At 43.7% G+C, this 16,712-nt stretch overlaps 1 long non-coding RNA gene across 1 annotated transcript; it reads right to left on the bottom strand.

Moving 5' to 3' along the window:
- Positions 1-15,122: 15,122 nt before the first annotated feature.
- LOC119181689 (uncharacterized) lies at positions 15,123-16,626 on the bottom strand. Its single transcript, XR_012890837.1, has 3 exons — positions 16,480-16,626; positions 15,763-15,856; positions 15,123-15,366 (listed from the first exon to the last, which is right to left on the bottom strand). It is a non-coding gene; the product is annotated as an uncharacterized LOC119181689 (long non-coding RNA).
- Positions 16,627-16,712: the final 86 nt, after the last annotated feature.

The raw sequence follows: 16,712 nt of genomic DNA, 5'->3' as shown, positions 1-16,712 counted from the left end.
AAGTATTAGTGTTTATCTGCTAATTACAAATGCTCGCGAAATACCAAAAAAAAAAAATGCCACATGACGAACCCGCTCGCGCGTCAGTGCGCACGATGATTCTGGTGCTCCCTAACGTTCCGCGTACGAACGACACGCTTCCCTCGCACCGTTTCATAACAGCGACAAGCAGTCAGAGCGGTTATCGTTTTTGTGGCCGATAGCAAAACGTGTTCATCGTAAAGTCACCGCCATCGTTATGGAGCACTAGAATAATTGTGCGCACTGGCGCACGGGCGGGTTCGTCACGTGGTATTTTTTGCATTTCGCGGGCATTTGTAATTAGCCGAAAAACACTAATACCTAACAGATATAAACTTCAAAACTGTCTAATCGCACGTTTTGCAAACCAATTACAACTTTCTCATTGAAATTTGTTATCCGTCTTCGTTACTTCAAAACCCAATTATTGGAACATATTTAATTAAACAATATATGAGAACACAAAAAATAGTCTAACTCCAGGACACGTTGAGCAACATGCATTTGGTCGCGTCGCAATTACGTGTTCTGACATATTTTTAAACTCTGGTTAAAGTTACGTGGGACACCTTAAATGGTGAATGTGATCTTTGGTGCCTACGTTAACGTAATGACATGAGTCTGGGGCATAACTGTCGAGCGTCTGCACTTGTGCTAGTATCAATGGTTGTTTTCCTTTTTTTTTTGTATCTTAGCGGACGAAACCATACTAATACTTACAACCTCGTTCGTCATTTAGTTTGTTGAAGGTCCCCCCAAAAAAGTAATCTCATGCTGTCAACTCTTCTTTGCAAGAGGCTTTGCAATGCGATCGACCACCTATGCGTTTGTGGGCTTTATTGGTGTTTGTTAGTTTTCTATGCAGTTACCTGACCAAAGATAAGTACATAACTGAGTAACAACGGATACCGGAGCACTTTCTAACGAATCGATGTTACAGCAAGAGGAAGAACGTTTAGGCTAAGGTTTTCCACAAAATAAATATATAGGTTATCACGCCCACACTTTTCCAGATTTGTAACGGCCAACACTGGACCCAAAACAAGGAAATCAAACCAGCGCTGACACGTACATTTCGGGGCTTGTCTACAGTCTGTCCTTACCAAATTTGAAGGGCGTATGACTAGCCGATCATTAGAAGTCTTGTACCACGTGCTACTGAGTTTAAACGATTGATTGATATGTGGGCTTTAACGTCCCAAAACCACCACATGATTATGAGAGACGCCGTAGTGGAGGGCTTCGGAAATTTCGACCACCTTGGGTTCTTTAATGTGCAACCAAGTCTGAGCACATGGGCCTACAACAATTCCGCCTCCATCCGAAATGCAGGCTCCGTAGCTTGGATTTGAAACCGCGACATGCGGGTCAGCAGCCGAGTGCCTTAGGCACTAGACCACCGCGGCGGGGCATCCTGATCATCGTTGGGTGCCACTGTGTTTTATACATTACGCGTCGAACTTTCCAGCCTTATCGCTGGTGGTCGTGGAAGCTGAGGAATAATCCTGAGCGTTCGCGTCCTGTGCGCAACCTTTACAAAATGATCTATACTACGAACGTGAAGCTTTTCTAACACTGAGGCGCGACCTGCGACGAATATTGCTCTCAGTCTTTGTGAGTCTAAACCAGAAACATTAAAACAACACGCGTGACAATAAGAACATGAATAATAATATCTGTGGTTTTACGTCCCAAAAACTACGACATGGAATCAACAAAAAGAAAAATGCATCTTTTCATCAAAATTACTACACAATATCAAATGTTAACGGTAATATTTCATTGGCTTGTCGCACTCCGTGCCTTCATGACAGTCGCCGAAAGACATGATAGTGACCTTTTTAAGGTCACTGGGGTTAACACCTGTGAACGATGTCACACGCACTTCGCGTTGTGAACTGTGGAGTGCAAATACCATTCGTCCCTGAACACAGCGAGAGACAGGGTCGCGTAAGAAGAAAGACGAGGCGGTCGCGGCTACTAGATCAGCGCTATTGCGAGACCACTGAAAGATTTCCTAACGGCAATGGTGCAACCACTATCACTCCTAATTACAGGCTGTAAGCGTTGCCGTGCGCTTCTCCTTGGGTCAACCATTTGTTTTCAGAGCGCTACTTCAAAGGTCGTTTTATTTTTTCAGACTCTGTGCAAAATCCATCAGTATTTTGTGTTTCTTAGTCCTCTTTTCCGATGAGACTTTGTTTGCTGTCTCTGAGTTTCCTTTGCCTAGCATCAGATCGAAGACGCATTCTTACCATCTCCTTTTCTTCTTTCTTCATGAATTGCTCTATGGTTTGTGGAAGCAGTGATTAGTCTTCATTTATTAGTGAACTTTTATATTCCTTTATTTCACAAAAGAGGCAGCCGTGGCTACTGCAAAACCTGACATTCAAACACACACACGCACACACACACACACACACACACACACACACACACATATATATATATATATATATATATATATATATATATATATATATATATATATATATATATATATATATATATATAAACGCGAAACATACAAGTGCACTTGCGAGGTTCATGAACGGGGTTGAAAAATGCAAGCCACAGTTAATCAAATGCGCTTACTTTCTTTTTAGGTACAGTAAACTACGCATCAATATTAACATCTTTTCAGTACTGTACTACAATGCCATTTACTTCAAAATTGATTTTTGAAAGCCTAACTTCACTATTGCCCTTCACTTCCTTTAATTCGCGTCTTTTATTGTCAATTCAGGTCCGTATGAAAAAAAAAGAGTCAAGAACTCTAGCCTCGGAGAACTATGCAACTTTGGTAGTACGTAACAAGTACATGCGATTTTCCTTGTTGGCGAACGCGACAATGTCCTGGTGTGCCCACTTTTGACCTTTTGTATGGGTCAAAAACTTTTTTATAACGTTTTAGGGGCGAAGCTCCTCAGAGCAACACCCGTTCGTCCCTCGTAGTCATAGTCGTAGTCGTAGTCGTAGTGTGTAACCAGTGTTACATTTTGACCTCCTAATGGTGCCGGTGGGAGATTTCTCCTGTGCTTCGTTGAAGAATAAAAAGTTCGCGGCGTGCGCGTTAACTAAAAGCCGAATACTTCTGTCTCTCATTCCCCATTAGCAGATTAGCAGCCATTGGCATGTACATTGAGCACGATCTGACAAGAAAGGGTTGCTACGTTATACTCGCTGGGTGTAACCTCCTTAGTTTTAGAAAGGTTTAGCGAGCGTTGAGCCGCAGTGCCATGAATACAGTGAACTAGTATACACCATGAACTCGAGGTGGTTAAAGGTGGGAAGTAGACCCGAAGTGCAAGCCGTAAGAAAGTGTTCGTGTGCCACCTCTCGTTTAGTCCTCGGATTGTCCGCTGGATGGCGGTGCTTCTATATGGGGAATATGTGATGAAAAGATGCGAGATGGTGGTACTTGGAGTGTTGAATGGATATACGAACGGACACACAGGCAGATGCAAGAATGGACACATGAACGGGCGCAGAGGCGGACGCATGTACGAACGCAGGGACGGACGCACGAACAGACGCACGCACGGACGGGTGGACGGACGCATGGACGGTCACACAGACGGGCGCATGAACGGACGGAAGCAAGCGAATGGACGGACGAATGCTTCGCCCCACTCTCTATCATTCACTCACCGGATATGCTGCCATTTTTTTTTACCATTCGAGGCTACCACTCGGTTATTTACGTATAAAACTCGCCTATGAATCTCACAAACAGCCGGCTTGGAGAATTTAGTTAAACCCGCTGCGCTGATTGGCAGTTATTGAGTTTCAGTGACAAATAACCCAGTTTTAGCGGTAACTGAAACCTCATTATTACAAAATTACATCCTGATGAAAATAAGTTCGTTATGTCCAAAATTTTGTTATAAAAGTATATTTTAACACAGTATCTAATGCAAGAGTATATTTATTTTCCTTTTTTATAACCAATAGTTTGTTCTATCTAGGTTCGTTATATTGAAGTTTGGTTGTTTAAAGTGACAAATGCATCCACTTCAAGCATCTGGCCTGGGTTTTTCTCATTACACCCACCCTTATGACACGTTCCAGACTAGAATCTGCTATGCTTGTACGAACGTCTTGAGCAGATGGCGTTCGTGCATCGTGCAGTGTAATACCGAGCGGAGCATGTACTATGAGTCGCTACTACGGGAAACGGCTCCACCTCTACCCATATAGCCAGCGCCTCTACTGACGAGCCAATATCACCTAAACACATCCGGACATCTTCGAGCGAAAGAAGCTGAGCTTGTGGCAAAGTTCTGTCAACGTGATACGTTTCTGGCACTCACGTCTCCATCGCTGTGAATGCCACATAAGTAAACGAACAAGAAGTGTCTGGCAGTGAAGAAACTAGGTTAGCTGTCCCTCCGGATATATCGCTAACAGCATATTGCTTCCCGAGTCATTCCCTCGTATTGCGCGTCGTTCCGGTTGCAGTCGCATGGCCTTACCGAAAAAAAAAAAAAAAACTAGACAGCACTGCTGAAACCCGTGCAGCCTGTGTAGACCAGTAAGCAGTTAAGCAAGCAGAACTGTTCTCTCAGGAGGCGTTTACATGTCAGTGTGACAGACGCAATTAGGAGTGGATTTTTATACAGCTGCACTTTAATAGATAGCAAAATTTATTTGATGTTTCGCTCCCTTGTATTTCTTCGTTTATTATATGAGCTCCCGTGTTTATCCTATCAAGCGTAATCACCTCCTTACATATGTAATGATCTCACACTTGGAATAAGAATAAAAAATTTCCAGCTTTATAGCTTTTATTGCCTATTCATGAACAATTCACTGTCTTCAGAGAGGTTAATTAAATATTTATTATGACATAACTTTATATCTGAACGCTTGATGCATCCGTAATGACTTTTTCATTGGATGTAACTTTACGCGCTGATCCTTACTTCAGTACTCATCGCTATTTTCAGTTTTCTGCCAAAGGCGTAGAAATGATCACCGTATCCGCCATGGTCTATTCAACAAAATATATTAGAATAAACTCTCAAAATAGAATAAGAGACATAGCGAGCACTAAATTCAAGCGAAAAGAATAGGCCTATGCTATTCTTTAGTGAACTTCACTCTTCTCTATGGCGAAGGTTCATTCATTCATCCATTCATTCATTCATTCATTCATTCACTCATTCATTCATCCATGCAAATATGTAGTCATTCCTTCATTCGTTCATTCATGCAATCATGTAGTGATTCATTCATTCATTCATCCATGCAAATATGTAGTCATTCATTCGTTCATGCAATCTTGTAGTGATTCATTCATTCATTCATTCATTCATTCATTCATTCATTCCATGACACTTCGCAAATCAGTACGTATCATACGCAACTGGCCCAATATGTAAGAGAGCTTTGTCTTATGCATTCGCTGAGCTTCTCGCTAATTAGGCTTTGCTTTAGTAGAATCTACACCAGAAAGACCATTACAGGTATTTTTATGCATACGAACCATGGATGGACGCAACCAGATTTGATCCCAGGAAGAGGGCAGTCTGAACTCTGTTTCGGGTAGTGAGATCTTCCTGTAGGCGCGCGGGACGATCAATGACTTCTACGTTAGACATGCGTTGCCATCTAGTTCTGAAGAGAAGGATAGCTCTGTAATAATGAGCAAGGCCTTGGGAACCGAAACGCGGATGTGTATTATGAAAGACTCCCGCTGTATCGATTCCGTGTCTCTTTCGCCTTTCACGGAAGTTAAGGGCCCGCCAAAACGTATGGCGTTTTCGTTTAATTAGGACACGAAGACTGTCTAATTAAGACACGAAGGCGTCTGGGCACCCTTGTTAAGGATATTCAAACAGCACGTGCGGCGCAATAACGCCAGTTTTCTGACGTCTTCTAAATTGTAGAACAGTTCGTTCTCTCATCTCTACATATTTGCTGCGTATACTGTTTAGCTTAGCGCCACTTTATCTTCTGCTGTTAAGTTATCGACTTTAGAAAAAAAAAGGTGTTAAATTGTCCTACTAACGAACACTTGTAGTACCACTTAAGAATTGATAGAGCACAGATCGTTCTCCTGTGCCGGTTAGCTAGTCATTAACTCCAGCAGAGTATAGTTTGATAACAACACAAAAAGCGGATGGACTGATAAAAAATTGTCCCATCGAACGCGCTTTAGCGCGTTGAGTAGCGCTCTATCCCGAGCAAAAAAAAACAGTCTCCCTCTGAGACAAATTATCAGTATGTGATACTAAATGTGCTATATCAGATGCAACTGACACACGTGCAAGGCAATAGGAGCTCTACCAAAAACTGATATCTGGAAGCGTGAAATGTCATCTAAACGGTTGTTAGCGCCAACCTGTTCTCTGGCTTCTTTTGCTGCGTTCTTCGCTTTTGCGCTTTTGTCTTATTCTGTATTGCTTCAACAATGATTACCCAACTTTTCTGGTTTAATCGTTGGGAATAACCTTACAATTCTATAAGGAAATCTTTTCAAAAATGGACAAAAGTAGATATTATTAAGCAAGATGAAAAACTGGGCTAGTTGGTGAAGATTTATAGTGGCTTACAGCGTGAAACACCCGGAAGTAAACTAGAAAAAAGGCCACGGATATTGCCTTTTCATGGATACCTGCGCATGAATGATGTGCGTTTAAATGGCTGGCAGCAGTGAACACCGACAATTAATGTAAATAAAAACATACATTGCGTTTTCATCCCGCTACCGAGGCCTTGTTGACGGAGGATGAAAGTATTTCGGGAACGTGGTTTATGTATTGTCTTGATGATGTGACGTTAGCATCGAGTGCATATAGAGGAAAATTGCTAGAGCTGCGATTGAGAGTGTTATCAATTGTCCAATTGTGGTGGGATTTTAGATGAAGCCTTGCTGTTTTTCTTCTCTTCTTTTCCTATTATGTTCGTGCTATCCCAGTCGGTTTCATGACTCGTGGACACTTCATGCTCATCTGGCGCCCTGCCGCGGTGGTCTAGTGGCTAAGGTACTCGGCTGCTGACCCGCAGGTCGTGGGATCGAATCCCGGCTGTGGTGGATCAATTTTTGATGATACGAGAATGCTGTAGGCCCGTGTGCTCAGATTTGGGTGCACGTTAAAGAACCCCAGGTGGTCGAAATTTCCAGAGACTTCCACTATGGTGTCTCCATATTTATATGGCGGTTTTGCGACGTTAAACCCCACATATCAATCAAATCACATTATTTGAAAACTCATAATTTGAGACTGTAGTTAGCACATCTTAAACGCGAGGGCTATGCTTATAGTTTGAGTCGTAAGCAAGTCATGTGATACTCTGTTTCGCGTATAAATATATATATATATATATATATATATATATATATATATATATATATATATATATATATATATATATATATAATGATACGGCGGTATCGAGAGCCTTTCTTCGCGTACAGCAATCCGTAAAACAGCCGTTCCAGTGTCGTCTCTGTTTAAGTCTACGCCAATGTCTACGGGTTTTATAGCATTACGTGAAGAGCAACGAAAGGGGATATCGAAGACAGGTTTGTTTGGCAGTCATCGCTTTCAAAATAAAGTTAGCTGTGTTCTGCCAGGCATCGAAAGTTCAGCACCAGAAGAGTGTGGCACTCGGCGATCTTAGCTTGATGGATTCGTTACGCAACGCGAACATCACTAAAAGCCTCGTCTATAGAAACGTTAGAGAACGAACTGAGTTACTGTCATTTATCTTTCTGTATAGCACCTTGGGAAATACGCGTACTATTACGCAAAGACGGCTTTGAAGAACGACTCAAGGAAGCAACATAAAAAAGGTAACACAGATACGCTTTACTTCGATTAGTTCTAGGAGGAGCCCAAGGAAAACAAAATTTGAAGAAAAAAAGCCTAGAACCGTCTTTGCAAGATAGAGTCTCAGATATTGCAGGAGACATTGCTCTTGGCATTGCAGGTTCAAGTGGTAATACCGTCAGGCGGCTTTAGAGTGGATTGCTAGGTGCAATAGGTGTATGGAGTCGAAATAAGGCAACCGAAAGTCAGTCAGATTGATTTGGTGGAAAGCGCGAATTCCAGCAAAATAAATCCGTGGAAAATGGATCTCGAAGTATAAACTTTTAACAGATCTTTTTCTATTTTGTTTTTTTATATCTCGAGAACTCCTCACTTTGTTTTGAGGATTGCAACACGTCACTAACTGGAGAGCAGTGGTTTAAAAATGGAGCATTAAATCTTCACAAAACTGAGTAGGTATATAAGTAAAAACCGTTTTTATTCTTTGGAAAAAAGACACAGATAGAAGGAAAACAAGGTTGCTACACATGGCAGTTTTTCGAAACACTCTGTACCCAACCCAAGATGGCCTCCTAAACGTGCCTAAGCACCTCCATCCCAGCCTCAATTCCTAACATTAATTTTTCACTATTTTATTCGCATCAACCAAGCTTATGGTCGCAGCAGTTCGACCTTAAGGTTGAACTGCTGCGATTATAAGTTTGATGCGATTAAGGTCGAACTGCTGCGAGTACTGAAGGCGCGTTTGTGATTGCTTTTTTGATCCCTGTAAAACGTAAGTCTTACTTCCCCATACTCGAGGGATCTCGGAGAGCCCGGAGGTTTGGGTGCGACAAGAACAGGAGATCAATTTCGGTCGTCGCAGGGACATGTGAATAAAATGGTGAGTAAGGGAGAGGAGAGGAAAGCCTTCTTACAACACGTCTGTCTCTAATATAGCTTTGTCGCTGTTCTGAAAATGCAGCGTTGCCACAATGTGCTAAGAGCATTTGAGGTCCTAAAAAGAACATTGGGAATGCAGGTGGGCTTGGCGAAATTCATACGACAAAATCAGAGAAGTGTAAATTCAAGGCCTCGTTCCATTTGTTACACACAATTTAATGAAACCCGACAGACAATAATGCTAAGGAAAGTATGGGGGATGTTATAAGGTGTACTTTTAATGTACACACAAAAAAAGAAAAGCGGACGGTAAGATAACTTGCCGCTGACAAGGACCGAACTTGCGACCTTCCAACAACGCGTCTGATGTTCTACCGCTGTGCTACGGTGTCGGCCATCCCTCCATTCACCTTATAGGGTGTGTGTGTTCTCTTTGGCGTGGCAGCGTCAGTCCGCCGCACCTGTTACTATTCCGTTGAGTCTTTTCAATAGTCTGGGTAACAAAAAAAAAACGAGTCTGTAAATAAACTTGTGTTGCCTTCATTCACAAAGAGGGTCTAGTTCTGGCAGAATTGATGCCTTTAGGTAGTATGCGAGGAATAGTTCGACAGCTTCTAGATCGTAATAATATCACGTGCTACGGGACGCGGACAGGCAAAAAAAGAGTGTTTCATACTCACCGTATGGAGTGCAGAATCAATTGTTTCGACTGGGCATCTCAGACGATTGCACATAAAGGACCCCATAAGCATCTATTTTCAATTGAAAGCGCTCTGAATCATCTAACTTCTGTCGCCAACAACAGACATCGTATTGTTTTATAATCACCTTGCAGAATGCAGCCTCCTGTTTTATGAAATTCGAATCAATTTTTCGTTAAACAAGGACATTGTGACCCCATCTCTCCGATCGCCTATGGCTTCGTGCGCTTGGTAAAACAAAAGATTAAAGCCAGATTTATGCCTGTGCAGTCTGAGCAAACAGCAGAGCTGGCAAGTAAGTACCTCCTCCTCGCAAAGGCCAATTGAGTTCTGTCATGTTTCATCATTTTCTTCTTTTCTTGCTTCTTTAACCTTTCTACATTTTTGTTCTTTCTAATTTCTCATTTCGATTTCTTTCCTTACGAACAAAGAAAGCTTACAATGCAAGCAGAAACCTTGGTGAATGGGGCTAAGGAGTGAGCTAAAAGAATGCAGTTGTTAAGTACTTTATACATACTCCAGGGTTAAAGCCACCTGGCCACCAGCTTGGAATACGCTGTTTTGCAGCCTCGTTAAGATTTCCCCACACCCCTTTCCTCACTTTTCCAAGCATGTTGTTTCACTAGCAGCCTACAAAAAAAAAAAAAGAGCGTCCACAGGCCGTGGCCGCATTGAGATTGGAGCCGAGAATGCTACTGGTCCGTGTACTTAACAAATTGGCTCAGAAGAGAATTGATACATTGTCTCAGACTCGAGAGGAAAAGCAGGTGGTGCTTGCCCTCAATTATACTTAGGAAGATGCATAAGACACCCTGTGAAATGCTTTAGCGAAAAATACTCCCAAATTATTTCGACACACTGGCTCCTAAACTTAGGCGCACAAGCGCAGATCCGCACAAAGATTTCAATTAGGGGTGGCGGGGATGGGTAAGGTTCACCACAGTGCCATCCCCTTGTAGTTAGAGGCCGACAAAAAAAAAAGAGCTCTGCCATAGGGAAAAAAATGAAAGTGGTGCTCTGACACCCTGCTAACGGCTAGTAGCAGATCCAAAAGCGGGGGGGGGGGGGGGGGAGTCGGTTGGAGCAATCGCCTCCCCCCCCCAACGTCCTTGTCAGCACTCCCTCCCTCACTTCAGTGTTCGTAGTCCACCTCCTAAACCATTCAGGACAAATGAGTGGAAATACTGTGAGGACCCATTAACAGTATTTCTGCTATGAAGGTTTTTTTCTGCTAGTATAAACAAAAATCGTCATAACCACGCCCCCCTTTCGAATGTTACTTTAGCGACCCCCCCCCCCCCCCCCTAAAATGAGTGGCTGGATCCGTCCCTGCTAACGGCAGCCACGGCCTGTCATTGGTGCCCGCACTTACGGTGTCAGACTGTCAGGTTCTTAAATCCAACCAAGGAGGAAACAACATAAGCGGCCCTTGGTCGCCATTGACTTAAAAAAAAAAAGAAAAGAAAACATGCATAGGCATAATCCTACGCATTAAAGAATGACGTGAAATCACCGATTTGGTAAAGCTGTGGGGCAAAGTTGGCGGCCCTCGCCCTATAGATGATTACAGCAAGCGGCTGTCCTTCCTGCCCCCTTGCCATGATCACAAATGTCTGTTCGCGCGAGTGTTTCCGAACTGAGCTGACATTCATCAGATCAATCGCCGCGGCAGGGAGTCGAAGCTATGAGCTCAAACTCAGTAACGGAAGTTGCTCATTGAAGACTTACCTTTCACGCATTGTCAATATCAATCTTGAGTACCCAGCATTTGTTAGGAGGCTTTTATAGTAGCCTTACTAGTTTTTATACCATATTCTATTTCGCCGTCCTAATGCGTCCTAATGCGCACAGTGTCAACGTGTCAACCTTGTGTGCGAAGCATTTGTTAAGAACCTCTTGTAGTGGTCTTACTCACTTTCAAGTAATTATGATTTCCCGTGCCAACGCGTAGTATACCTGCTGACGTCTTTCTAGTAGCATGTGCGAGTTGTACTGCCGTACGTTTCCGTTTATGCGCAATAAATATCTTGCGTGGTTGTGCGAGTTGTGGCTACTTAAGTTTAGAGTAAAAGAAATGGGAGCAGCAGCGCCACCTTGTTCTGCCAAGCAGAAACAATGTTCTGTAGGAAAGACGTTGTATGTGCTTCCTGTCGACAGGCGGCGTACGATAGCTTCCTTGCTGCTGGCAAAAACGTTCTGCGAAGAAGGACGTCGTACACGCAGGATAACGCCCAGTTTGTTTAGTGCTACATAAACAGCCATGACAAACACCAAGAGATATAATAAAACGTTGATTAGTTGTTCTGCGTGACAAGACCTGTGAATGATATTTCTAGTCCGAGATCACGTTGGTGAGGGCCATTGTCCGCACGTTTTATAAGGACCGTTTTTGTCGTAGGATCCGTTTGAGCTGTGCGACAATGTTTCCCACTCGAGAAAGGGAATAAAACATTTATTTGCGACACAGGAAGGAGTGTCGGTGAGTGGGCTCCTTAGTCCGGGATCCCATTGGCACGGGCCGGTGTCCTCGCTCGTCTCACGAACTGTTGTAGTAGGGTTCCTCGATGCGCCGCCCCCTTGCAGGGTGGAGACAACAGCGTCGTCTGCTACGGCGTCCGCCATTAGGATGCCCTCTCCGCAGGCCACCTATAGCCACGATAGGCAGCCAACGGGCGTCGCGCGGCTGCATGCAGAGTTCGTTGTGTCAAAACGAGTGGTACTCAAACAACATGACAAAAATACAAAGTTTTCGCATCGGGAGTGTCAAGGTCTCAGATTTCTATTCTCTAATCTTTATTTTTAAAGCGACATTAGCAGCTGGAGTTGTTCGCAGCAGAATACTACCGTCCACGCCAGCCACGTTAACATCTTCAGTTAGCATCTTCTTGGGCTAGTCGGTAACTATTTATACTGGTTAAAGATGCGAAACACACGCACGCAAGTCCCATAACCTTTCATTGTGTCTGTGTGTTTTGTGCCTTTCACAAAAGTGTAAAAACAGTTTGCCTGCCGGTCAAAAAAAGAATTAAAAAAAAACAACGTGCTGTCACGAGAAAAGAGAAAAACTGTGATTGCACACTATATTTTCAGATCTAGTTTTCGAATTATTCATCAGCTACTCCATTTACGGACCGCACCCTGCAACGCACAGTATTCTGAATTTTGTTTTCATCTTTTTTACCTTACTGTAAATAGCAGATGGGCAAAAAAATTGTTCAATACATATACTATTTGGGGCTCTACATACGGCTTTTATGGCATTAAATCATGACTCGCACGCAGACACTGACTATCAAACCAGGTTTAGCGTGTTTTCCGCTGGAATATATTATAAATTAGTAACTGTAATAAAGCGTTCGTCGATATCGTTAAAATGAAGCGACCACACGGCTTCTCAACAATAAGAAAGCAAATTGCGTTCAATATACGGCAATTTCTGATGCCATAGCTTGTTTATTTCATCGATAACTTTAATATATTTCAAAAACAAGTGCTACAACTCACTGCAAGTTAACCGCAGCGCATGTCTTGCTTCCACTCCCACTGGTTCTCGCTGTTTCGAGCTGGCGCAGGTGAATGCGAAGCCTTACTCGTGCATAACTGGATATCAACATTTTTTCCAGAGAACCCTTGTGTTGCTGGCATGCCTGCACACTGCACTTGGTCCTCTTGATTAAATATTCAGTTACAGCTTTGAGAGGGGACTTCAGGGTGAACAGGTTGTCTGTCCAGGATGTGATCCCTTTAAAGTGTTCTTCACAAGATATGAGCGAGCTCATAACCTCACCGCTCGTATAACACAAGTTCTCACCATCCTGAACATACTCCTTTAGTGCAGTTAAATATGCGTGTTCATGGCTCGCCGAGCCTTGCATTGCAGCCCTGCACTGCTTGCAGTCCGTTTTCTTCAATATACTTTTCACAAGGAATCCACCTATATGGTGTAAAATGCTGCACTCTATTGAAGTCAACGCTTCAATGAAAAGAATTTCCCCATCATCAATTTCCTCTTCATCATCTCCTCGACACTCTCTTTTCCCTTGGGAAATCATGTCAACCAGGTACTCAGAGTCGTCATTCTCATAACTAGAGTTCGCTGGCGTGTGCAAAAACTGGCTGACGCACACAAGCTTTAAAGCGCATTTCATGTCGTACGCGTTAGGGACGGGTTTCCTTTGGCGCACGACAGAAAAAAGATTCTCCAGGCAGTCCTGAAGTAGTCTCCCAGTGAGCAAGAACTTGTAGCCATCCGATTTCAGTAAAATATTTTGCAAACGAAGGACCACTGTCGTTGCAACCATGAGACCAGCCTGTGAGGGCTTCCACTGGGATGTACTTCCCATCTGCATGCCTTGTATTGTCTCCAATGTCAAGCGCAACGTTTCCAGGGCCTCGTGGTACTTTGCCATGTCTCGACAACTAAGTGCGACAGACGGATGTCGCGAGGACATCAGCTTGTACCATTTTGCGATCAGGTCCAGGAACTATGCTGTAGTTTCAGCTTCTGGTTCGAGCACTTTCTCTCTAATTAGGCAACGAATGGCAGCTGGGGATTCCTTGAAAAACTGCACCGCTATGCCGACTTTCATTTTCGTGTAATGGCCTTTGCTGATGTGTACTTCTGAAAGTTTGGGTGCAATTTTCAGCTCTTTATCGGAGTCATACTCTACGACAGCACGCACATGCTCCAGTTTGACTTTGTTTGAGGGTAAGCCATGGTGACAGACAGTTGCGTCCCTCAGTGTAAAATCAACAGAGTTCAAAAGCTGGCCTCGAATATTTTTTATCACGTGCGCGGCATCTGCAGTGAAGAAGAGTTCCTTTCCCTCAAGCACAGGATGAGGGATTGCGCACACCGTGTTTGAGTTCCTATGGCTAGAAAAACCAAACTTGCGCCACATCGCTCTGTTGGAGGCTCCCATGTCAGAGGTCACCACAAGCACTCTCAGGGAAATATCTGCGCAGAGCTGCACGATTTCCAGCACAAAATTCTTGAGCAGACAGCCGTCGACCGAGATTCCAGTGAAATGATACGCAATGACTTGTTTCCATCTTGAGTTCAATCCTCCGACCATAAACACCAAGCAATGACAGGCGGGTTCATCTGGTTCCGCTGGGAGTGTCTTTCCTCCAAACACGACGTCTTCAGCACGGTCGAGCTCATACCCGCGGGCAATTTCCATTTCGTCGAGATAAAGCACACAATCTCTTTCAACGTCTTCCAAGCCCTCTGCTTTTGCTCTGAGCAACTCAGTAACTTCCGTTAAAATCCCAGGCAGGAACTTGAGCCCTTGAAGACGACGGACAAGAGTTCTGTTGCAAGGCAGTGGATACCCAAGTTTTCTAAGGGTTTCATAGCCTGTTGTTCCACTTGCGAATTTTATCTGAAGGGCTTGTTTAATTGTTTTTGATGACCAGGTAGTACCTCGGTTGCTGTTTCGTGATAAGACTCGCATTTGGTCTTCATTTAGGAACTTCAGTTTTTTTTCGTAAAATCCCACTGGCATATTCCAACTTCTGAAGCTTCTTTTTAATTGAATTAGTTTTAGCACTTGCTTTGCTATGATCTTCACGGAGTTTCGCGTACTTTGCGTTCATGTCCTGTAGCTGTTTATTCACTTCAGCACACGACCTGTTACTGCACTTCTCTTCCGACAATTCAACATGGGTTGCGGAAAGTGGGCATGCAACTAGCTGAGAATCATCTGTTGTAGGAACTTCAGTTTCTGCCGTGGCACTTGGGCTAGGTAAGTTGCTCATCTGATCACGAGACATCTCCGTGCCATCACTCGGTAGTGGCTGCAATTCTTGATTTGCTGTTTGTTGCATACCAGCTATGTCGTTGACATGTTGTTCTTGAATTTCTGTCGCTGAGGTATCAGAAGCATGGGGTTGACTGTGCAGAGAACAACTTTCTTCTGCGGCCGCAGGCGTCCCTTGTGGTGAAAACCTTTCTTTTGGTGGCTTCCTGTGCTTAGGCATCGCTAAAAAAACACACATATGTTGCATATCAGCTGGCAGATTCTTTTATCATTATGAACGAACATGCTCTGAGCGTCGCTACGCATAGAAATAAAAATAAACAAAGTGCGAAGTTGTCATTATCCTGCTTCTGGATGGCAGGTGCGGTTAATTCACCTCTCGATAAAAATGGAGGAAACGAGCGATTTCATTGACCGAAGGTATTAAGAGCGTTTTTCTGTAATGTGCGTTTTTTTTTTCTGTTTTTAAAGAAACACCTGGTTAGACCCTCCATGTGACTCTTAAGAAGGCCGGCAATAACAGTGCTAAACGTGGAACTGACTAAGATTGGAACAAGGAACAAAATTAGGAAGCAAACTCGCAAACTTCCGTTAACGCGAAAATAAGTGGATTCCTACCTCTGAACGAAAAGATTGTTGGCAGAGCATTCGGCTTCAATTTTTTCCAGCCGTCCGCACGGTTCTGCTCAAATGCGGTTTCTTCGAAATGTCCCTGCAGCGCGGAAACACGCGATGATCAGGTCTCAAAGATCTTCACAAAAACCTTCTAAGCAGACCACAACAGCCAACACTTTCAGGGACATGCGTAAAGAGTGATAAGGGAATTTTAGGGGCTGTTGTAGTTGGAGTTAATAATAAAGAAGGGAAAATTGTCAATTTCTTTCTGAAAAAACAGGGACAGTGAGAAAATATTCTTTGATAATGAACTGACGGGATGTGTGCTTTCAATGTGATGTTACAAAAACAAATTGTTGAAGGCGCCGGTAGCAACAAGCGACAACGTAGGCGCACATCTCTGCGCAATTGCAGCTTGTGCACAACAAGCGATCAAGAACAACGCATTTTGTGCTATCCAAAATGAACAATACGCATGTACATAGCATGCAAATGAACGAGTATTGCACCCGGTGCACTGGTGATAGCGATTAAGCCCGATCGGGGTCAGATTTCTGAACAGTCATTGGCGTCCTTCTGCACCAAAAGCCTTTCACATGAGTAACCAACAAGCCCACGTTGCAACCCTCATCGACTACAGTCCTTCTGCAGCTTGCGTATAAGGGAGTCAATCACATCAGGCTCGATCGCGATGAAAAATGCTGAAATGGCATAACTTACGCTGCACAAACACGAACGGTCCGTGGGTTGCCACTTGTCGCGCTTGATCTTTACCAGCCACAGGAGTCGCCTTTTCGGATCTTTCGGAAATCTGAACATCCTATAGCCATTTCGCGAGTGGTTTGTGCACTGTGGCACGCAACACCCGGGCATTTTGCCCGAGAAAACGCTATAAAACGCCGCGCACCTGTCTCACACAAACCAGACGTGACGGGGCTAGCACACTCTAGCGA

The sequence above is a fragment of the Rhipicephalus microplus genome, unplaced genomic scaffold (genome assembly GCF_043290135.1).
Source record: "Rhipicephalus microplus isolate Deutch F79 unplaced genomic scaffold, USDA_Rmic scaffold_214, whole genome shotgun sequence".
NCBI lineage: Eukaryota > Metazoa > Arthropoda > Arachnida > Ixodida > Ixodidae > Rhipicephalus > Rhipicephalus microplus.
This window is presented reverse-complemented; position numbering and strand designations above follow the sequence as displayed.